This window comes from Ceratina calcarata, unplaced genomic scaffold (genome assembly GCF_001652005.2).
Source record: "Ceratina calcarata isolate Rehan_Ccalc_2016 unplaced genomic scaffold, ASM165200v1 scaffold78.2, whole genome shotgun sequence".
Taxonomy (NCBI): Eukaryota; Metazoa; Arthropoda; class Insecta; order Hymenoptera; family Apidae; genus Ceratina; species Ceratina calcarata.
In genome coordinates, this window is record NW_017179105.1 from 1,235,731 (window position 1) to 1,261,008 (window position 25,278).

Consider the following 25,278-nt stretch of genomic DNA (forward strand, 5'->3'; position numbering starts at 1 on the left):
TTACATAAACTTTTCGGATTGACTGTATAGCCAATACATCCTTAACGCGGTCTCGGTAAATCAGATGTTCACTTGGTCATCTGAAAAACAAATTATCGGTAGGAGAACGCGAGTGACGAGTGTATCAATGAATTATTCACCATGTGACGAAAATCTCTGGGAGCAAAGGATATAAATTCGACGATGCACATAGCGGACTACGAAGGGGTGGCGATAAGACCGCGATGCGGCTGAATAGGGGTTAATTCGAGAATTCGAAACCGGCTAGAGTGAATACGATGGAAGCCACAGTGCGATTCCGCATCGTTGGGCAAATTGCACGCTTGTCGACGTCACGTCCGTTTCCGTCGTCGCATCGCACCGATTGTTATTGCTTTCCAATGATAGCCACGATCAGGAAACGCGTTACACCGTTTCCGGGCAACTTTTTATTTTCCCCTGTTCATTCCATATTATTCGCCGACCACGCAATATATCATTTAATAATCACATGATGCGAACCTTGTTATTTGAATTTGAAAGAAAATATTTATTATCGATAAACAAATAACTGAAATTGTTTCTCCTCTCAGAGATACCTTATTCGAAACTATAAATTAATTACACGTTTTGAAGAGAGTCATTCTTAAAGAAGAATCCTGAAGATGAAATAATAACAAGTAGAGTAGACGGTAGTAAGTTATCCCAGTCTATTTTAAAGATTCCCGAGATTCTTGGAACGCCACGAAGACGGAGTGTTCCTCGTTTGAGTCTCAATTCGATTCGGGTTCCCTTTTTCTCACCGCATTCCAACGATACCAAATAAACAATTTCTTCACCGATGTCACTCGTATCAAACCCTTTGAAGATTTCTTCAGAAATTTTGTCAATCTTCCATTATAAAGTATTCTTAAATCAATTCGTTGTTCACAAGATTAAGTATCTAATGATTTAGTCAGTGTAGATTCTGTTCATCGATCGATCCATAGTGGCGAAGATTTCACGGGCACGGTTTATTAACAGAGGACTGGAAACGTTGACTGGCTGTAGGTTTCTACCCCTTACGTCTGCCGTGTAATCCTCTCTAATTAATTTACGATCGAGCCAGGCTGGTTACTAATTGAGGCGGATGCTTGACGCCTACTTCACCGCCGAAGTTTCATTTAATTAATACTATTTGATGTAGCGCCGGAAGAGTTGCTGCTAATTCTCTGAACACGAAATAATTCAAAGTAATCAGAACTACGTATAGAATAGAGAGGAGATCGATTCAACTTTATAACGGACAAATGGAGTAATTGAAAAACTCGAAAGGTTCGACTCGGTGAGTTGAACCGGGGGAATAGATTATCGCAAATAAGGACCGAATCTAACGAGTCGAGCCCGGTCCACAGGGGGTTTATGAGATTTGCAATTCACTTTCTCGCCACCGCTGCCACGGGCCAATTTAATCTGCACGCGGATATCTTGGTCAATTAATGAAAACTCGGAATATTCAGAGCCAGGGGTTGGAACGTTAAGTGGCCTCCATCCCACGCTATCAGACGTTACTTTCGAGATTCAATTAATCACGGAAACGGGACCAAATTTATCGCACCGCACCCCTCTCGCTCTATCTACTTTGCAATGCCAATGAAGACGCTCGAAAGTCGAACTCCCGCGATTTCTACTCGCTTTTCCGAAAGACTTGTACTATTATACGTTGATTGGCAAAGAAACAAAATAACTGTTGCCTCATTTCCTTCGCTACGCAACAGGAAAACGTGCTCGTAACAAACACCAGAGTCGATGAAGTACATAGGATTATAAATCAGACCGAGATGGACGATAAAAGTCGTATAAATAGTACCCGCGTTGGAAACAATCGAAACGAGGCCGGTTTTCGATGAAAGGGAACGCTGATATTTTCGTAAAAGGGCGAGAATCGGTGTTGGTAAGTCAATCGACGTGTACCGTTGGTAATTGGTCGGTTCCGGTGCCTTTAACCGACAAATAAATTTGCCCCGGGACAGTGGAGAGAGCCTCTCCTCGGACTTCCTTTAATTGAAGATCGTACAATAAAGAACGCCGAAGTCGGCCGACCCTTGCCGTTTCTTTTATTTACGATTCACCCTTGCATCCGATGGAAAAAATCTTGAAAGTTGAAACGAGGTAAATAACGAGGCTGGGAACCGAGCTGGAACGAATCCGATTATGTTTGTTCGCTCGTTCCGGAGTCTAATAAAGAATATTTCTTCCTCGTCAAGTATCGATTCTAATCAAAGTACGAACAACCGGGAGTACGATATTAAGTAAATTAAATTCTTTCGACCCTCTCGAGTAATAAAAATTAATTAATCGCACGAAACGTATTATTTTACTTTATCCGTGACTTTTGCGTGGGGGCACGTCGTAAGGGCTCGTTCCTCTCTCGTTTTCGCCACTGTTTCCCAACTCGTGAAATCGCGTCTTCAACCCCTCACGGATTCCTTAAACTGCGTCCCACGCATCTCTAGAGAGTTCCACATCCCCGTTTTCGTTTTCACCCCTGGTGCCTCGATTTCCCTCGACCAAAGCGGCGAATTTCGTGGTCAGAACCCGACGTCGGAGGTCGACTTGGACTCGTTCATGCGAAAATAATAGCCTGCACCCGGCGTTTCTTCGCCTGTGATAGATTTAAAATAGGAAGATGAAAATAGTGGTGGATAAAAAGTTATCCATTATTCAGTATAGCGACAGCTGACGTTCTGTAAATATTATCGGCCGATTTAGAAGTATTTTTTTAAACTGTGGCACCGGAAACGGAACAATCCGGTTCTCGAAATAAAATTTACGCACTCGAACCCCCGAAAACAATGTCGCTACGATTCGCTTGTTTATGGAACAGTTTATCCAAGAGAGGCGACAGCCGCGAGCTTGCAACGGGAATTTGATTTCCCGTTTTGTATATTTCATACTCCCACCCGGATTCGTTCCACCTTTTACCTTCCCACCGTTCACGAGGTTTTATTCGTTCGCGGCACGCCCGTATATTTTCGGATTAGCTTAATGAAAATCGCTTCGTCGAGCGTATTAATAAGGTTACAAGCATCATAGGCTTTTTGCACGGCACCGGTTTGAATTTTCCATTTTAAATCACGAAACCCTCGCTCGCGTTGCACGGTCATCAGAGGTGGCCATCCCGTCGACGATAATTACAACGATCGGAACGTATAAAAGCGAAACGAGCTGACAAAGGGAAACGGAAACTGCGAAAACCATAAACATATGCGACAGTCATTATTTCGCGCTTCATTTATTTATCCCGTGCTTGCGCGTATCGATTGACAACGTCGAGTCCTTTGGACGCGACGACGTGCTCTCTCAAAGAGGAGTCACGTTAAAGAGAAATTGAAATAACGCACGCATACGCTCGCGACTTGTTTTCCCGAAATAAGAAATATTTTCATTTCCCGTTTATTTTTATCGTTGCCTTTTTGAGGGAACACGCGAGCACATTTCCTTAGGCGTTTCTCCCAAGGATATAACCGGACGCAACTCGGTTGCAAACTGCCACCGCTTAATCGTCACGGGGACTCCGACGCAGCATCTTTTTTCATCCCGTCCAATTACGAGTCCTCTTTGTCCGCTGGGACGTAATTGCGTCGCCCTATCTCGGGGAAAATTCGAACCCATATTTTCACGTCCCTTTTTTTTTTTCTCGCTGACACCCAAACCCACGCTTATTAGTCTCTCTTATTGAACCAGCTACTGTCGCTGATATACCTAAACTCCCACCGGATACGATCAAAACAGTCGACGAAATCTCTTCTCGGTTCAGAGATCTGAAAGCTCTCTAATAGGGCATGGTTGATATTCAATTCTCACGATGATGGCACTTGCGCACGATGATCCGGAAATAGTTTTCGCGCGAAATACGTTTCGACGTCTGAAATTCTCGTTACGCGGGAAGAGCTAATTTCGAGGGATTTCGAGAGATTCTCGTCGTTCGCTTGCAGCTTCTTCATTGTCGAGAAAAACGAAGGAGCGCGCGAACCTCTCGAGATAAGGATCGGACCAGTGGCGTTTTTATCGGGACCGGAGAGTTGCGCGGATATCGGCCCGCGCGATCTCACCCCCTAATTGCCAAAGAAATGTTCCTCGACTGGCCGAACCCGACCGACTCTCTAATTGCCCTCGGGAGGAGGATCTTTCCTAGTTGGATTTACTTTTTGCCCGGTCGACTTTTAACGTTGATTCCTACGATCCTGAATAGAAACGGGGGATCGAAAATTTGGGAGACATTATAGCGAGAAAGACTCGGGAACTTTGGCCATTGATAATCGTTTTCGCAGAAAGTTTATACGATCGGGAACCAGTAGAAATGCTAGAATAAATGTTCTGATAACCCATTCAATTTACCTTTTCCAGTAATAGTAATTTTATGGGGAACGAATGGAAACGAAGCATTGTTCATTATTCGGCCCGAAATAATAGTCGACTTAATCGTGAATAATTGTTCTCACAGTTACTTCTACTCGTAAGAAACGAGAAGGGCGAAGAATCATGGAACTCGAAAGGGTAATTAACTGGTGGCCGTCTTTCGCGGATTACTCGGCCAAGGAACGGATTGTTTCTCTTCTCCCCCTCTCGGATCATCTCCAGCCAGCTGGAAACTCGCCGTGAAAGCATGCATCTAGGGCAGAGCGTCGTTTCCTCGTTAAAAATCTTCTCCCTTTAACAAAAACAGACCCCGATTCCCACCTCTCGCGAAGCAGCTCCATTCTTTCTGTTCTTCCTTCGCTAATTTCAGCGAAATTATCTGTGCGTTCCACCTTTTCTTGGAGAGAAACGAAATCTAATCTCTCTTTACCCAAAAAAATAGAACCATCTTCCATTGATAATCGCTTAGACTCGGAAAGCTTAAATACGGGAAAAACGTAATGACCAAAAGTGTGGAGTGACTCGAGTTTTGCGAAACAAACGTGGCTCTCGTATTTTTCATCCGTTTCTATCTTCTCTCCAAGTTCCACCTTATCCCGCGCCGATGAATAATTCATTTCATTCGGCGAGATTATGCCTGGCCGCGACGGGAGTTGCGGCGATGCTGGATACGTAGAGAAACGGGGAGCGTGCAATCGTCGCGCGTTGCGAATACGCTTCTAATTGCTTCTTCCTGCGGGTCGAATTTTTGCCGCTGTGCAAACACCGGCGAAGACCCGTCGATTGCGAGAGATACGGGAGACAAAATTTGACCAGCATCGATCGCTCTCTGACAGAATTATGTAAATTATGGAAAAATCTTATGTATCACTTTTTGTAAAGAAAAAGATTCGACGTTCGGGAGTGAAAATTCGTATGACAGGGAAACAGGTTGATGCTGGGACTATTGCAGATACGTTAAAGTCAGAATTTTTGCGTGGAAACGGTCGGAGAGGCCCTCTAGGAGAGAGCGAGCGGAGAAATCAATACGCGGCGCGATGGACCGGGCCAGCACGCGGCAAATTGTACACGAATTCTGAACAATGGCTATTGATTGCGCGGAAGAAATTGGCGAGTGTCGAATATTCCATCTGCGAAAACAGTCGATCGCATCGCACCGGTATGGCATGAATGCCTGTGATTTTCCGCCTTCTCTCCGCTTATTCATCGATCCCGTGGCATTACGTGTTCGGTAACGAGCGGCTCGAACAATATTTACCATAGAATGCGTCTTAATCCTCTGCTTTATAGCGCGAAGTCAGGAATCTTTGGTAAATCATGACAACTCGATTTATATAGACTTTTCTGAAAAATAAAAAAAATTGTATCGTTTGTTAAACGACTGTTCTTTGAAAAGAGGCCTCGTACCTCGAAACCTAAATGAGTTTTAATGATCTTTTCAAGAAGTCTGTATTCACTTTTGAAACAGAGCCGAAATTCAAAGATTGCAGGCCGTAGTTCTTTCGCGACGCTTTTAGCTCGGTGAAGTATTTAAAAGCTCGGTAACGAAAAAGGGCAGAGAAGCTAGAATCGAGGCCGACCAGCTCTCGTTACGTTCACGGTTCGATCGAACCCGTTTCCAGTTCCTCTTAATCGCTCGCCCAGCTATTCACAAATACGTCGTCAATCCTGTCGCGCCCTAACTGGACGTATAAATATGGGTTGAGAAAAAATGCTGGCGTGGGCAATAGAATTATTCGACGGTCTGTTCGCGCGTCAGCATATCCGGAGACGATGATTTTTCTCCCATAAGTCCCGTTGATTTTCTATTCGAATCAGCGGAGATGTTCGGTCCCGTTTTCCGGGATCGCGAGTGAACGAACCGGGTCGAAAATAGAGTCGAATCGAGAGCGAAAATAACTCGAAGTCGTAATCCTCTGGCGCTATGAGTCACCGTGTAACCGTGGTTCGCGGAATTTTTCACCGAAACATCGAGACAGAAATCGCGTTGTGTTCCCAGAGTCGTCGCGGAGAACATGATTACCGCAAGAATTCATTTTAACGACTGTAATTTGCAGTTATTGTTCGGTAATAGGTTGGCATGGAAATGCTTAGCGAACACAAAGGTAGCGGACACGTTGATCATTTTGTTTGTTCAACGAAAATGAGCTTTAGAAAGGGCGATCCCCTTCGGCTGTTAATTCTGTTCCATCGAACGCGAAAGGTCCACCCTTTGACTCACTCTCCCCAGTGACGTTCCGCTGGTCACAAAAGCGAGACGGACAAAGGGTGAACGCGAGTCGCGCGTGTCGCAATGTCCGTATCGTTATCGAGTGGCCAGGGCGAAGGTCCGAAGGGGAAAAGCGTAATTCAGCAAAATTAGCAAAATTGCCGGCGATCGGGTCCCCCTTTCACGAGGGAACGCGTCCTCGTCCCATGATGGATCCCAACGGATTTGACGGGATCGAACAGCGGCGACACCCGAATATCGCGAAGAGGATCGAAGGTGATTCAGCGGGATCCGTTAATGATCGGGTGCCGGTTCTAGGTAAATGGATTAACGGAATGCTGAGCTATTAAAATCCTGATAATCTTGTAGCCTCGCCATTATCGATCCCAGCGTGCGGCCTTTATGAAATTATGATTCTTGATAATTACGATCGATCGGTCGGCAAATACCCCTCGCGTTTACCGAGTTTGCGAGACGAACGTGTAAACGCATACGCCAACACGCGTTCATAATTTCCGGTAAAATATACGCGCGCGCCTGTTCCTGAGTGATTAAGCTTCCTCGAGTCTATTCATTTTCGGAGTATTACTCGAAACTCGTGTGATTTAATAACTGGAGAATACTTAAACGGCGATCTCTTTCAAAATTTATGTCGTTCCTGTCTTTTAATAATAATTTATCGCGATTCTCTCGTAAGATTCTTCGACAGCCCTTCCAATAAATCGTTTCACATTGTTTCGTGCATTGTAATTTTTTGCCCGGAGCCCAGTTTCAATGATCTGTATTCCTTCTGTTATAGAACGAAACTAAATCCGATCGCAGGTACAATCGTGAAATAAAGTTGGTGGAAACCGCGATCGAACAAATCACCGCGGCATCCGATCGCGCGCGCGAAGAGCGTAGGAGAGGCGACAGGACACAGGTTCTGACCGAGGGGCCATATCTCTCTTACACTCGAACGCGACCGAATCCCCACAAATTTATACGAACAGTTAGTTCCGAGCTAGTTTCGAGCACCCTCTCTCTTTCCCCCCCTGTATATACTAAACTGCACATATATACCTTTTCGTTCGTGATTCGGAGGTTCTCTTATCCACGATCGTGGCTCTAGCCAGCGAGTCTCCGTCTGAAAAGGTTGAGCTAGGTCGGTCGTAGGTTAAGCCCGGATAAATACAGGCTCATAACTCCAACTATCGCCGTTGCCTCGCCTCTTCTCCCCTTGTTCTTACCTACGCGATTTCTTCTCCTGTCTCCGTTCCGTTTCTACCAGAAGAAGAGATCTCGATCGATCTTGCCCGCTCGTCCGGATTTCTAAGATCTAATTCCTGGATTCTCGTCTGCCTCGACTTCATCGCGATTGCGTCTGCGGCTGCGATCACCTGTTCTCCTAACTCACCCAACGTGATCTCTCTCAGTCTTCTCGTTCTGAGGGTTCAATGAACTTCGGCCAATCGAATTGCTCGAAGAAAATTTTTTTTTTATATATTGCATATTAAAAATAGGGGAACAATTGAATTGTTTTATGCATTTCATAGCATTGGACTTTGTACGCTTTATTTAGCTATCACTTTTTCTCTCTGGATTTTTGTCGATGCTTGGTTTTTCAAGTCTCCACTTGGATTCCAAAACTCTTATTCTGAAGTTCGGACTCTCCGTCGTATTAAGTTCGATCTGTTTCCACTCTGGTGTGTCTCCGATAGCCTCTCCGGGCGGGAATTCCTCGAGACCGCTCGGACGGCGGCGCGGGGGGGATGCTCTTGGCACGGGGCGCGGCAGCTCGAGCGGAAAAGTGGTGTTTGAGGCGCGCAACGTGCTCTGCAAGACAAATTAAGGCGGCGCGCCGGAAAACGAGCGGGGATTTAGCGACGTCAAAGTGGCTGCCAGCCACTCGACCGTGAATTATGCAAAGTTTTCTTGAGTCTTCTTTCGCGCGTCGACCAAAGCCGGTCCATCGAAGCGGCCGGGCTTCCTTTGGGATTATGCTTCGCCGATTAAAGGAGCCTCCGTACACGCGTCACATCCGAAAATATTCTCTTTCCACTGAATAATTGAAATTTAATTATCGTGTAAAATTTCATCCGTGCTCATCGGCATAATCTCGTTCAAATGAAATACTCTGATCCGGACGGAGGGTATAAAATCAGCAAATTTAATTATCGCGTAATTTTCATGCGTCCGTCGCGATTTTTCTTGCTCGTCCGGATTCTGCACGCGGATCACGTAGGTACCCTAATTAGTAATTATACATTCTTCCGTGAAATCCGCGGCATCAAAGTCCTTCTGTCCGAACGGAATTACACGCAAACGAGTTTTCCGGCCAGTCATGGAGGAATAATCGAGCGTACACGCTGCTCGAAACGGCTTGTGGCGAGAAAGAGCTGAATCGCGTGGTAGAAAGAGAGAGGGATGGTGGGGAGCTAGATAGAAAGTTTGGATACGAGAGAGCCGCGGAGGTAGCTTAATTCCTTCCTTGTTATATGTGCAAGCGAGAAAAGAAGGAAAACGTTGATGGAAACGCAAGCTTGGAAACGAGGCTTGTTTCTTTGGAGCGGTGCGTAAAACCGGTTATAAAGCTCCCGTTTAAAATTAACGATTCCGCCGTCGCTACCCTTTGTTCTTGCCCTTCGGGTTCTCTTCGTTTTTTCCTCTTCTTTGCGCAGCTCGGTTGTAGTCGAAATAAAGTCAGAGATTTAACCCGTTGAGACGCGTCAAAATTTCGCCACCGGCGAAACCGAGCTTTGACTTATAAACAAAAGGCCAGGGCAGCAATTCATGGAAGCTATTAAATTATTTAACTCCCGGTAAATTACGTCTTACACCGGCCTGTTTCCCCGAACGAAGCTGGAGGCCGAGCCGTTGCTCCCTTCTCCGGCGGCAAAAATCCCTTGCCTCTGTTCCACCTGTGAATAAAACGAATCCAATTTACCCGACAGCCTCCCCCTATCCCTCGCAATTACCGATGCCAATTCCGGGTCTACAACGGACGAAACCTACCGTGGAGATCCCTTTTTTCTAGAACAGTGTACGTGTAATTGAGTGGACCGTCTCTGGGGAGAAAGGGCATAATAGGGTGAGACTTAGCATCGGTAGAGTGACTCGTTGAGTAGTGTCGTTATAGTAGTCCTGGGAAACGTACAGAGTGGCAAACGATGCCTCGAGGGTAGATATCGTATAATTAATCAGGTAATTCGATAATCCAGTTTGTTAGTCAAATGGAAATTACTGTTATTATTATTCTACCGAAATGACGTTCGTTTAATTCAACGAATTAGCTATTCAAATGGAGAAAACAGTAAATATGAACGTATCCGGCATCAAATAGTCATCGATTGTAAATTGAAGTGGGAATGCGCGTCTGAGGTACTCAAGAAATCTCGCCCCTCGAATGGCATTCAGCGAACGCAGCGTCGTACACTGCCCGGCTCGCTGAACGAGCACCTTGTTGCATTCCTTGCACACGTAGGCGCATATCAAAACGGTGGGTGGTTTCGGTATGTCGAGGACCCGTTTAATTTAATCGCCGCCGAAGATTCCGACGGGGTCAGAAATTATCCCCTACTCCCCACCCCCGTAACATACCCCTCGTTTTCCTCGTTGCCTTACGGACCTTTCTCGATTAAATTTTCGTCGTCCGAAACCTCGGCGCAGAGTCCCTGTACAAACACATGGACGATATCTGTAAGTCGGGATTCATATATACTTCACGAAGCAGTGGAGCGTAGAAGCAAGCTCATAAAAATTGTAATCGATACGCTCTCTGAACAAATCTGACGTTCCACCATCTATCTAAAGTCGACTACGTAAAAATTGAATTGAACCGAGAAAGTTGTCTCGGATTTACCGGATGTCCGTCGTTAGCCTGAACGCGGAATGGTCCAGATTCGACCATTAGCCTTCGTCGTCCCTTGTGAACTTCCAATCAGTCGATTGATTCCCTTTGTAAAGAGGTCGATTAGATTACCTGGCTACGACTCGAGGCCGGATTTCCCTCCGGAAAATCAGGCCATCCGATTTACCTCCCGCGATTAACGATCGCGGAATCACTTCTTTTGTTATCGCAGTGGGAGAAGGTTGAAAAATTAAAAAAAAAAAATTCTTACGTAAAAAGTTAATGAAAAATCGTAATACGCGAGACGGTGGAGAAGAAGCGAGGCACACGAGCGTGTACGATGGAAGTATGTAAATTTCAAGACACCAGACGTAGAACGGAGTCGATGCAACAGCTGCGCCGGCGGCTCCCAAATAACTTAGCAAAAAAAGGGATGAGGAATATTTGCAGCTATTCGAAAGGCACTCCATCAAGAAGGGCCGGGAGGACCTCGGGGAAGCGGAAGACTCGCGGGATGAAATATTTGCGAAGCGAGCAGCGGTACCGCCGATTTCGTCGTCTTGGCGGCCGCGGCCGTCTCATGAAATATTTCCCCGTGGGCCGCGCGGAGTTTGCCAGCCAGCCTCGACGAACGAGCGCCTAGCCGCCCTTTAGGGCCGCTCGTAAAACCGGCTGGGCATTAGTTACAACGTGGCCGCATAAAAAATACACCGACTACATTGTCCTCTGCTTTTAACGTGAAATAAACGTCCGGGCAAACTGTGCTCGCGCGATATTTTCCAAAGGAATATCAATTGGGAACTGGAATTATACCTGATGTGAGATCGTGAATTAAAAGAAATAGGACGACTATAAAATGTCCAGCGCAGGAGGTAGTACTACGAAATTTAATCGAGAATAAGAATCGAGTCGTTGCGAGATAATTTGGTACCGCAACGGGGGATCGACGTACGTAACAGGGCGGGCAAACGTAACGCTAACCCCATCGGTAATTGCGCGCCGCTTAGCCGAGAGCGCCAGTAGTAATGGTCAGGCTAAAGTCAGCCGGCGCTACGAGAAGATACCGTCTTGCTGGAAAATTGGCTGCATTTCGGCGACCACGCTCGAAAGTTTATTAGCGGGTTCGTTTTACGGTCTCTCCGCGAATGTATTTCCTGTATTCGTTGATTAAACATACTCTCCCACTCGAACATAATCTCGGCTTAATCTAAATGAAAACAGTGCCGTGCGTTTGTCACTCGGTCTGTAGTAACTTAATTTAAGAGAGAACAAATCACGGTATGATTGAATATAAGGGGTTACACGATCGTGATTGTCGTAGAAGTTATAAAAACGATAGGTCAATTATTTATTCAAACCCGGGACGATGGGGTGATGTCCCTTTGGCCGTGCGGTGATCTGGTACAGGTCCGATACCTTTCACAGCCGGCTGCCCGGCAGTGTAGCAGAATTAAACCATTAATCGATATCGGAAAGTGCTCGAGGCAATATTGCCTCCGAGGGATAGGACGCGAGCGCGGTAGCCACGGTCGTTACTCTGTCAAACGTACCGGGCAGAAATCGCGGTCGTTTCACCACCGGCCACGGAAGCTTTCCACCCGGAATTCCTTGGGCGGGAATTGGGTGACGCTATCGAGAAGACCGACGTTAAGGGGATCGTGAAACGCATTGCCCCCGCGAGTTTCTTCGGTCAATCAGCACCGATAGGAGTCGCGTTGGAGAGAGGATTTACTCATAGAAATCGATTTCTTGTACAGATGAAAATGTCATTAGTTACAACGGTTATTTCGTGAACAGACGATGTCCATAAAAATGTTAATTCTCCGTCTCGGAAGGAATCTGTCTTAAAGAGAAATCGAAGGGAGCGACGACGTTCCCATTTCTTAAACTACCCTCCGGCAGTCGTACATCTATTCGACAAATGCAAATTCTCCGGAAATAGCGGAGAACCCCTTCTCAGCCCCGAGGAATAATTACGTGTCAAGCGATACGCTTTCCTGGTATCGACGAGGAAAGAAAAGGGAAAAAGCCGCGCGGAGGAAAAGCGAACGGTCGGCATGAAGTGGTAGTCGCGCGGGGGGGGCCGACCAGCCGAGCGTGCGAGACTTCATTCCGGAAGTGGAAATCGCGCCGTGCCAGTGCCGTCTATAACACGGGTTCCCCCAATTTCAGACGCGGGAAATTACGAAGCCAAGTGGGAGTTTCCTCCGTGACCCAGTTGCGAAACTGCCGATCCTCTATATGGATTAATATCGGCTCTTGTTTTCGCGTAGACCGCCGATAAATCAAACGATCCGCCGACCGGAACGACTTCCGGTCGAAATTTCCTGCCGATTCTGCGGACCCACGGCCTGGTAAACAATCGCAGCGTCTGTGGATGCACAGGCTGCTCTCCGCCGAGTAAATTACGATCGACCTGCATAATATGAACCGTGCGGTATTTGTTTCCACTTATCATTCGAGGTGCGGATTTTGACCGATCGTACAGAAAAGGAGATGACGGAGAAAAGATGATCCGGAACAAACGTACTCGGAAATCCCTTCGGAGAATCGGTCGGCGACGGCCCCTCCGGCTTTTCAATTACAATTTGTCACTCGAGCCGAGTCGGCTACACGAGCTGATCCTCCGTCAGCTTTAAAAGACAGCACGAAAAGAGGGCTGCCACGGTCGAAAGAGGACCGAGGGGGCTTGGACGAGGAGGGGGTGGCATGTAAATGCTCGCGACACCGATGCTTAAGGCGAGCCTCGAGCCCCGGAGACGCTCGAGAGCTCATACGGGGGTGACAGGCGACCCTAATATTTTCTTTGGATGGTGCTTTAAGGCACGCCTCGGCACGGCTGAAGAGTTGAAGTGCCGGCACTCTAGTCGACGCAGGGGCTACGACACCCGTGGATAGTTGAACAGTATAGAGCGTTTCAAAAGGACCGACAAGGTATCCTTTCCGAGATTCTCTTTTTAACCAGCCGGAGCCGCGCCTTTGATCACTTTATTCAAACATCGTCATGCGGAGACCTAGCTTCTCGGAGAATCTTTGAAAACCTGCGAATTACGAAAAAATTGTTTCACTCGCTTCGTGACCCGAGCGCTCGATTCACTCTCGCAATTCCATTTAACACTCCATCGATTTGACTCGTGGAAAAATGTCAGAAATTCCCGCAAACTGGAATTCATACATTTTTTTTTTTTTGATAAACCTGGATTTCTTCATTTATCGAAACAGAGTTAAAGGTATGTTTGATATTTTCATAATTAAAAACTTCCACGCATGTTCTCGTATCGGAAATATAAAAATGTTCGACGGGTGTAGAAGCAATTTTCAAGCGCAAATTGAAAACGTATTGACATAAGAGTCGGAGAACTGTTAAAAAATGACTGAGTTCGGAGCGTATAGGAATCGATAGAAGGAAAACCGGGTTTGGCTTTAGATTTTTATTAGGATTTATCTTAAAAATCTGACGGATGGAAACGTGGTTATCTCGAAACGGATGTGCGTTTGACGCGGTTATTCAGGGAGGAACATCGAAACCGACTGATATTTCTCGCGGAAAAAAAGGCGGCAGCTTCGAAACAAACGATACGTCGCGTCACGTCGCGTATCCATTGTGCGTCCGCATGCTTTCACCGTTGCCTATTGCGCTCTTGGCTCTGACGTACAGTCACTGTCTGCCATCGGCAGAAAGTTCTCGTTGGCGAGCAGCGAATCGCGAGTTCATTTACATGTAACAAATTCGCACTTAACGGAGATCTAAATATATCTGGTGTCGGTGAGTCATAACGGATACTGGTATTTCGGGTGAGAAAAAGTAGGTTAACGAGATAGACTTTGTACTCCTATTGTTAGACGGTTAAGACAACTTCACTAGTCATCTCAACGTAGAAGTTCTACATAGCTCCAAGAATTACTGGATCGTTTAATAATTTTTTATCATTTCGCGTATTTAAAAATGACGTTCGACGACCAGGACAGAAAATTCGATGAAATAATTCTGTTGCCTCAATCTTGGTACGAGAGGACACGATTACCGTGACAAAAAGTCCATTTTCCACTCTCCGGTGCTGTAATTTTCCAGCGAAATCATTTGAAAATCGAGGCACGGGGTGGTCGAAACGGTGGGATTTTTTTTAAAGGACTCGAGGGAGGGAGGACGGTCAATAAATTCGTAATGGGGGGTTGAAACGCGAGGGGTTTCAGTGACCCTCCGACAGTCCCTTGGATTTTGCAGCTGCAGAGGGGAGACGGTCGGTAGTCAGCGCGATTGGTCGGCGACGACCGCAACGCGACCGCCATCACCGCGATCATCGCCATCCTCTCCGAGTTCCAGCACGTTAATGGGTATTGCGATTGGTCCGGAAGATTCGATCCTGATTTACCCGGGCCTACCACCAAGGCGAATTGTTCCCTGGCAATAATAACGAGGATATGCGGCTTTAAAGCCGATCCATTCGTAGTCGGACGCGTTATTATTGCTCGCTGGTATGTCGCGTTTCGAGACACTGGATGGATGGCCAAAATGTTCCAGATTGCTGAACACCGGTTAATCCATCAGATCCGTTTGAATCCGGTGTACATGAAATTTCCGAGCACGCTACGAAACGCGATAAAAGAATTTACGGGTTTGTTCTATGGTTAAAAATTCTGTTTGCATTTATCTAAGAAGTTAATGGCTGGTAACAGCACAGTTTTCAGTAGAACATTTTAAATGCATGGACAGCACAGTCTGTATGCATGTAAAATGCGGTGAGATTACCCGTGTCGCGGTGAATGCCGGAGGTATTTAATGGTCAGACGGTATTGTTGTGTAAATTGACCGTTTGATGGTTATAGCGTCTTGTTGAGGCTGGTTCATTAAAGGATAGCCACGTAAGCCGAGGTTCTTAGACAAAATACCGCTTCACTACTAATACCTCGGGAAGTTCATTGCCTCACGTTAGAATCGACCCTTCTCATCTCAGATAGGTCATCTTAATTTATTTATTCAAAAATCAATTTCAACGAAACCTGAAATTGTTTCCTCGTCGAAATTGGTTAAAAAAATTTCATAAAATTCCCGCGAATCATTCTGCCGAGCGTATCGAGATCTGATTCGAACTACCGCAACCGCATTAATGCGATTTTTTAACCTAATTCGCCTGGAATTCCGGCGATACCACCCGGTGGGCAGTTCGTTCCCTGAAAATCTGTTTCCACCATCGAACATGTTGGAGATTCCAGAAATTCTTCACAGGCCATTCGTTTCGTGCCATTTAAAATTTCGCAATTAGCCGGTCGGATTTATGGGATTTCTACGTGTGAATGAAATTTTGATGAAACCAGGTATCCATGGTCTCGTGAGACGAGACAGGAGAGGCATTTGTCGTCGAACGGCAACAGTTATTTCGGGAACGGTGTGGCCGGGCGGTCTCGATGAAATCAGCTGCCTATTTCTGAAACTTGGACGTCTTTTTTTTGCTCGACCGCGGGTTCTAGCTATTTACTTGCTGGCAATCGATCTGCCTAAAACAAGTCACGCTCGTTTTTTTTCTTCTCTCCGACGCTTTCGTAGAGTTACGTATGAAGTGTAATTAGTGTGTAATGAGAGAAAATGAAACGAATCCCTCGCGGCTATTCTTTTACTGTCTCCGCGAGAACTACGAATTCCCGCGAACGTCTAATGGTATTCATGAGAAAAGTCGATCGAGTAATAAGTTTCCTCGGGGATCGAGAGCATCTTGTCGCAAGGGGAAGCCGTCTCCGGGATCGAGTTACCTGCCGCCGTCGACCATATTGGACCAGGGGAAATTTAATAAAGCCGATTGGTAAATTGCCACCGAGAACCGCAGCCGAGGTGTCCTCGTAGAAGGGATCCGTGTAATGGCTCCCGATCCTCTGCCAAACACAAACATCCCCAAATACCGGGACCGACGATGGGAAGAGGACGTGTTTGCCTCACGGTAATTAGTGGAGCCGTCGACCTTTTTTGCGTAATGGCTAGATACACGATCCGTGATTAGTTTCGTCGTTACGGGGTTACCGCTCCTGTTTGATGTCGGATAACGTTCGAAAGGGTCTCCGGCTACTTTCGACCGAAGGGGAACCTTCTCAAGGGGAGTTGAAAACGTTAGGTGATTGGGAACTGGAGAATATTCAACGGTGGCAAGCGTTGGGTTCCTTTGAGTTTTTGGATCCTTCATGGCTGCCTCGAGTTCCGAGTGTCTGACGGAAATTCGTTAGGCTGATTCAAGTGTAAAATGACAAAACGGTCGATCAGCCGAAGCGCATAACAATTTGTTTGTCAGGCTCGAACGGTACTTCGCTTCTATATTAGATTAGGTTGGAACCGAATCATAAATTGTCAGGGTGCAACGATACTCGACGCGATTCAACACTCGAGCACGCGCGGCCACGGGATCGATACACGAGCAACGGTTGTATCTAATCGGCGATTCGCAATACGCGCACCTACGATTGAAGAGGGTGTGTGCCACGATACAAATTACTCGAGTACTCCCCCGGTGAGATTATCTTCCGGGTGGACGATCGATCTGTATGAAAAATCGACTGCGATAGTTGAACAGAGCGAGATCCGATTTGCATGCTGTCCGTCGACGTGCAAACCGAGCCGCGATTAAACTAACGAATTTAGGAAAAATTGCATTATACATTTATTTACAATTCATCTACTTCTCATGCGTTCGTTTAAACGGATTTCGAGAAAATTTAATTCCTGTATGAAAGATTCATTTGTTTCACAGATTTCATTTGAACCTTTTAGTATAAATACTTTATTGCATTTTTTTTTAACACCAATTAAAGAGTATTCTGTATGTAATTTATCGTACAGAACTCTGTCGGGTCAATTGATCAAGTTATGAATTTACGAAGCTGACTCGGTACAAAAGAATTGCAATAAAAGAGTTAATTCAGATTTTTGATTTTTTTGTTGATACAATCGGAACACCCTGTATGAGGCTGAGGCGTCTTGTCGGCTGCAGCCCACCGGGAAATCATCCCCTAGGCCTCAGACTCGAACCAGTCACCCGTCCACCCCCCCGCAGCCCCGTAGTCACGTGAATTGCTCCTCCAGCCGTGCTCGCCCTTCGGCGATTGATACACGGAGCTTAAATTATACATGGACCTGATCCCCAACGTGCCTTAGGCAGCAGCCATCGTGCGCGGATCCGCGTCGAATTCCGCGCGATCATGCGAGCACCCTGTCCCCTCCTTTTCACCCCCTCGATCGAACCGATCGATAGCCTGATTGAATGAAATCATAAGTTATAGGAAGAGAATCGAGTGCTTCGTTTTATACTAAAGTCCTGGAACGTAGGGCTATTTATTCTCAGTCGGGATACTAAAACGAATGAGGTAGATATTCTTAGGATATCACGATCCAAGTAATTTGATCATTCTATTTTCTGAAAACTGATACAAAGATCGACTGGGATAAAACGGGAGTTTCAAAGTCTTTAATATTAAATTCCCATGTCTTGATATCGATATACCGAACAGGAGCTATTTGATATTTTTATTTTGATATTTTTATCAGAAGGAACGCGACTCAAGTGGAAACCGCGAGATACACTCCGAATCTGAAAGATCCGGTCGAACCTTGACTATAATTATCCTGAAAAGACAGAATACGTTCACTTCTGTTCTTCGATATCAATGTTTCTCCTCCATTAATTCGCAAACTTGAACGATATTCGCGGTAATCCTCGAACGAAAAACCGCTCGCGAGCGCGGAGTTTGATGGCGGAGTTTCCCGTGGTTCGCGGTCTCTCCAAGACAGGACTTTGTCCTACATCCGTGGGAATTCCGGTGGGTGTTCGAAACTTCTAACCCACCGGAAAAGCCCCGAGGACGGCGCGAGCCTCGCTCGGATCCGGAAAATGCGCGGTTCACCTTTTTCAAAGCTGCAAGTAGAACGGGTCGGCGTTTAATCAGACGCGGCGGCGAAGACGACGAAATCCGTATTTTAATCGATCTTTCTAGTTAAAATAACAATCGACGGTTCCCCGTGCATCTTAACAAAGCGTCGGGGAAAGGTCGACGCACAGCTTGTAACTAATTTATCAGCCGTGGGGGTGCAGCAATAGCTGTCGACCCGAGGAAAAGGCCGTGACGACGTTGACGGCGCGTAATTCGAGACTCCGGGCGCGATATTTCCCGGCGTGCAAAATCCGCGCCTGGGCCTGTTAACGGCGATGACTGACGACGCGTCGTCGTCAACGGCGACGGGGCTCCTTTGCACTTTCGGTTGTCGTCGTCGTCGCTTGAAAGCCCGACGAGGAAGAACCCTCATCCGTTACCCAGCATCGACTACACGTCGACGTTCACATGCTCGCAAAGCTAATTTCGCGTACACTGAATATTGGTTTATAAAATTTTAATTATGTCATCGGGGAAAATTCAATTGTTCAAATTCTGTTGGTTGAGATAATATTTTATTTTTCATCTGAGGGTCAATTTCCTGATTAGTTCGAAAAAATTCATAAAATAGTGTACTGCGTTTTTACCTCCGAACTTTTACCGTTTAGAATGAGACGTCGAACAAGCGTTAGGTGCCAATGGTGTTTAAACGGACAAGGTCGTCTCGATGGAGCGAGGATGATGGATGGGTATTCAGCTATTGTATTCGTCGATTCGGTATGGAATCGATCTCGTGTAACTATTCGGTAAATTTGCCGGGCTTTATATTTTGACGTGTTCGATCGCCCCTCGTCCGGGCACTTTGCAACCTAATGGCCCCTTGAACGAGCATTCAATGAGAACCCCACCACTCTCCGTGATCCTTCCTTATCCACGCACTTAAACAAAATTAGATCCACGTTAGTGTTCTGCGACCGTGGTTAGTACGAATAAACAGCGTAACTATAGTTGAGTAAAAACTTGGAACATCTGCATGAACGGGGGCGATGGGGGTGGTAGCTTAATTAGACCTTAGCTAAGAATGCGATATGTAATCGCGTAACAAACTTAACGGAACTAATTTAAAGTTATAATCGAAGCTGCGCGCAACGGCAGTCGCGCGATTTCGATGCCCGCCGCCCTTAATCGAAATTCAGTGGATGCGCTTTGGTATGCGACCATTAAGAGCAAAGAGAGAGAGAGAGAGAGACTGGTCTCGGATGGGGGCCGCGTAATCCGCGGCTAATCGTCTTAACTTACGGCCTGCCGAACTCGCGAATCGATGCGTTTATCGCCTATCGTCAAATCGTCACCTCGGAACCCTTTCCCCATTAAATCGGCGGCCTTTTCCCACACGAATGTGCCAGCTGAACTTCTACTTGTTGAGCTCTCGCGAATCCATGAAAATTTACGGCTGAACTTTCAGCTGTTAGTCATTCCAATTGCGAGATGAAATAACAGAGACACCTAATCTTATCGTCTGTGAATCTATGAACCGACTCCCATTCGACCCGTGGTCGAATCAAGTAATTCGTTGAAGTGTACTTGATAATTCGATTTGATCGATCGCGTGAACTGTAAGCGTCTGATTTTCGGGTCCGAATTTCGATTAAGGGAGCTATCAAAATCAGTTCGCAACGCGTGGCGGACCCCGGATCAGAAGTTTAAATTAGTTTTGTCGAGTTGGCCGCGCGTTTGGCTACGGGCCGCAACCCTAATGCGCTGGCCCGTGATTTTGAATTATTGGATGTACATAATTCCCCTGGTGACGGACGCCGCCGCCGCCGCCGCGCCGGCGAAGGGGTTTGCCCCGGGAACCTGAGGACGTCTCGGAACGACGCGGTGGTCCCTTCCTAATGGATACATACCAAAACACATCCCCCTCAATTTCGATTAAGTGCTCCATCAAAATGGCAACCCTTGAGAGAGAGCAAACAGTCGGAGCGCCTCCGCAGTCGCGCCTTGTAATTGGTCGATCCCCTTCCAGCTTTAATCAAATCCTGCGATAATTCTTTAATTGATCGAATTAGAGTTATAAAAGAGACAAAGACGTCTCGTGTCTTTAACTCGATAGTTCGTTTCCCTTGAATCCCTGAAAATGTTAACAAATAAAAGCGAGAGTTCGGACGTCTGAAGGGTAGCCATCTATTTCTCGGTGAACTACAATGGAGGGTGAAACCTCGGTTGTAGTTTGGAAATAAATCAGTCACGTTGCGCATTTTGCCGGCGTAGTCGGATACCAACCGGAGAGAGCGGGGCTGAGGGGGTGGATAAAGCAAGAAGAAGAAAAGAAACAAGGACAGCCGGCTTTACTTTCGAACCTTTCGACGGTGGCCTTTTTTATCTTTTTACGTGGAACCGCAGCGACGACGACCGGACGACGGAGTCTTTACAGAAACTCAAAGGGAATCTCGGCAACGGCGGCGTATGGCCTGACCCGGCAAGCTCTTTCGTAGATTTCTCAAACTCCCTCGCCGAGTTCTGATCTACGATCGTCCATCGACCATGTCCGTGCCGTTCCGCGGTTTCCGCACCGCCCACGAATACAAATCTCGCTGGAATTTATAACGCGGTGCGCAACGGCGAATTATTATTCGACGGAAGAATCTAAAGAGGACACGGGAGAATTGTGAATAAATGAAAAGGCCTAATCAGAGTTTAACGCGAGTTGATTCACTGACCCATTGTCAGAGACATTTTGGCAACGTGCAGAGAGAACACGGGTAATAATTGATGTGTACAAATTCATCATCGCCTGAATATTGATCTTGGAGTTTCGCTGTTTGGACACCAGTACCAGTAATGGTGCACACGTACATACCCGAATTCGGAATATCATTATCGAACAGGCAAGAAGATGAACCGCGGCGAATCCGAGTTATTTGTCCAACTTTCTTCTTGAAGTTCGCCGAAGCGGTCCGACGCTGATCGCAGACCTGCGGGTTCAACGAGCGGGTGAAATCTCCCCGTTCGGCATACGCGAAGCGTGAGACGCGAGTAAACTCGCGTCGCTCTCCTCACAAGACGACGCAGCGAGGAACGGGGAGGAGGTCGGCAGGGCTGTAATTATTTCTTCGGCAAATATTCGTGGCCGTCGGTTGGCTGGCCCGGCCGCTTGTTTCGCTTTTATTAAACTCTCCTCCGTCCAGTCGTTTCCTCTCTCCGCGCCTCCCCGTCCTCCGACGGACTTTTAATAAAAGCCGATATTAAAGGTATTAAGTGAGGAATCGCCGTGGCGAGAGAAAGGAGACCCGATTTCTTTTTGCTCCTCTGTTTATTAGTTCTTAGACCTTCTGTAGATCTGCTGTGATTTTTCCTCATCTATCGCACCACTATCTTCACGTCCTGCAATAGCCAAACGATTTTTAACTCCGTTTCATTTTGGAGAAATAATTACGACTAAATTCGTGCCCACGAAAGGAGCCCAGAGTCCATCTCACACTCGGGCGAGCCAAAAACGTCGCATTAAGTATATTCCTCCCCCTGGATGCTATCCCTGCCAACTTTCCCGAGTCTATCAAAATACCATCAATCTTCCCTACGGATGAACAATTTCAAAATATCTAGCCGAAACAACGAAGGCACACACCCTTTACGTAAGGGTGAGCCTCTTCGATCCACCCTTATCTATACATCGGCCTCACGGGGATAAGAAACCAGCCACGGTTTCGGGAGGAATAGGTTGGCCTGAAAAAAGCCTCGGCTATCAGACTCGCTCCTTCCCCTTTGACCTGAAAGCCGTAGCCGCGGGTGAAACTAGCCGGCGATAAAACCAACCCTTTTTGCCTGTCCCCAGAACTCGTACCCCTCTTCGCTCTCAGCCTCTCTCGTCTAGAAGTCCTCCTGTGACGTCTTACTTGCTTCTATTCCATCATTAATATCCGACTCAAAAGCTGGGCTCGGTGCTGAGAGATGAAACGTATGGAGTTTGACAAAGAATCACTTTATTTAAAATGTGTGCCACTTTATGATACTCTAAAATATCTATAATAAAGTAGAATAAATCGTGTATGGTCAGACGTTCGTCGAAACTGAAAGTACATTTTTAAAACTATCTGTATTTCTCTTTAATGTGTGTGTACGTGAATTTGGAGGAACGTCGCCGGTGGAATAATTACAATTTGCCCGGAACAGTGAATAAGGAAACTCGTCAGACACAAACGGAAAGCTCCCATCTTCGGATGATCCCGGGTAACAATTTACGCTTACAGACGCGAGTGATTCCATTTTCGTTGCCGAACAGACGATCGCGTACACAGCTAGGATCAAGTGCCGCGTTAATTCCTCGCTCGAAGATCTCGATTGGAACTAAACGCGCCGTGTGTACACACTCGGTAACTGTTAGTGATTCGGTTACAAAGCCTGTCGGGACGATCGACGGCGAAGGATCAAACGGTGGTACGACCGATCGAGAATCAAAAGTGTTGCCCCAGGAATCAGCCTAACTCTGAGGGAGCTTCGAAGAGATAAAAAGAAATGATTATTAACGAAGGCAGAGATGAATAGTCGGGGGATTTTGGAATCCCGCGTAGAAGAATTTTGAATTCCGCGAGCAAAGTTGAGCGAGTTGAAGAGGATTTCGAGATGCAGACAGAGATGGATAGTTAAGGGACGTAAAGAATTTTCAATGGTGGAACGGGGTGAGCAACAGGAAGCGAGAACCCATGAATCACTCACTAGAATTGACAATGGACAAACAAAACCCGCTTGGAAATCCCACCGCGGCGGGGAGGGAGGGATACCTTTTTCTTCGACCGATTCACGCTCTTTATCCTCGTGTCAGCCGATGGTTCTGCCTTATACCCGGTCTATCTGGCTTCTACGGTATTCCGTGCTCGTTCCCATAAACTAGAATCTCTTCCGAGAATACATCTTGTCCTCGACGAAAAACGTTTCCGCACGGTGGACGTCGCGAACCCTTCGCCATCGAGACCACACGGCCGAGTTCTGGAGGGGCTTCGTTAATGCTATTTTCTCGGTAAATATCCTTAAACCCGGCCGACGCGACGTCCTTTGCGTCTGAATTTCAGAGGGAACAATCCGCATAAAGGATTCCCTGTATCATCTCTTCCCTTTACGATGAGCAAATGAATTTTTTATACAAATTCGCGGGGACGAAAAAGCAGCCGTTCCGAAGTGACCCCGCGCGCTCCCTGGGAACACTCTTTCCCCCCCTCCATAAATATCGACTCATCCGTCCACGTCGCGGCGTTGTTTCGATCCCCTCCGTCCACGTGGGCGGTAGCTGTCGTTATAAATTTTCATCGGCGCACGCGAGAGTCAAATAATTTATTCGGCACGGAGAGGATGCTAGTCGGGGAAACAGAGCCTGATGCTCTTGGCCAATTGTTATGCAGATTGAAGTAACACCAGCCGCCAGTTACCGCGGCAATTTCGACTGATACTTAGCTGGATGAAGTTACCCGTTCCCCGGACTGACCCGTAAATAACGACGTTTCCGGCCGGACGAGCGCCCCGGGATATTCCTCGACCTTAATTACTCCAACGACTCGCTAATTACTCGATTAATCGTGGAACGTCGATTCGAACCGTATTTCTTCCGCGAACCGAAACTTCCGCGAGGAGGAGCCGCTAAATAATTCGGCAAGTTGTTTAATACAATGCTCGATGGTAGGAAACTGGGTCATCTAATGGGATTCGAGTCAACTGACAGGATGCTCATTGTTAATCAGCACAAAGACCGGCAACGTTCAAGACGCGCTCCGACCATTGTCAACCAGCCACCGTTGATTCACGTTTATACAGTCTGGCTGACATGATTCTAATTCGGATTACGCTGCCGTTATTCGTAGTCAATGAGTAACGGATCATTATTTTACCGCGTACGACGGAGCACAGATTTAAACTTGAATTGTGGCGAGACCAGGTTCCCTCCGTATAAGACGTCGTTAGAAAAGGATGAGCGGTAACGAGGACGTGGCAGTGATTATAACGCGATTAATTGGGCTTCAACAGTGAAAATCGACGCTCCTTACGGTAACGGTTCACGGCGTCCGCGATCGGATCTCGTTTCCGGCTTGAGAAGAAATCTTCTCGTTCGAAGAAGAAGAAGAAGAAGAAGGAAATACTCGAAAGGACGAAGATTAATGACGGCTTTCGTCAGATTACGCGTAATGAGCGGGTCCGAGCATCCTTCCACGCGGTGATCCATACCCCGGCCATTCGAAAAACTGTTCGACCAACCGTGCAGCCAGAGATTATTTCCTGTCCCTTAAAATAGGAGAGCGAGCGACCTGTCCGGATTCCAGATAAACGTGTCGTTTAACAGAAACTATTTTTTTTTTCCTTTCGCCACTGCCTATCCACCGGAATAAGAGATAAAAATGGTTAGAAGAAAAAAACATTACACTCCCAATTATTCGAATCTCGTTACGGAAAACACCTTTTTTCCGTTTAACATTTGCGATAAAGTGGAAGCGCGAGAATGGGGTCCGCTTTTGAAGATAATCCCTCGTTCGCAACAATAGCGTGAAATACAGTTGGATCAAAAACGACGGAACGGACTCGTGAAAGGACTCAAAGGCGTACGGTCTTAATTACTTCACTGCGGTGAAACCGTGAAAATCGCGCCGCGTTGACACGCGCAAAGGGGTCGCAAACGTGAGGGCCGTTCGGCCTAAAAATAGCCCGGTGCCGCTCGGGTTAATTTTCCAGGAGCCGGAAAAGGGGCTGCGAAAAGGGACGGGGCGTGTTTAAAGTTCCGGTCGATGCGGCAGCTCCTGAAAAGTCAAAGTCCAGCACGCGACAGGCTTTGAACTGGAAACAACGTTCGGCCACCCTTGCTGGAAATTTGAAGGGCTGCCTTCCCGAAGTCAAAACAAATTGAACGAAGTTCCGCGATGTCGTTTATTTCGTATTAAGAATGGCTATACAGTCAATCCGGAAAGTTTATGTTTAGAAAAACGCATTTCCTATAATTAAAAATAGTGCATTTTTCTTCTAATTTCGA

At 46.7% G+C, this 25,278-nt stretch overlaps 1 protein-coding gene across 1 annotated transcript in view; it reads left to right on the plus strand.

The window, feature by feature from the left end:
* LOC108630870 (uncharacterized) overlaps positions 1–25,278 on the plus strand; it is a 113,931-nt gene that overhangs the window by 35,149 nt on the left and 53,504 nt on the right. The window lies entirely within an intron of this gene.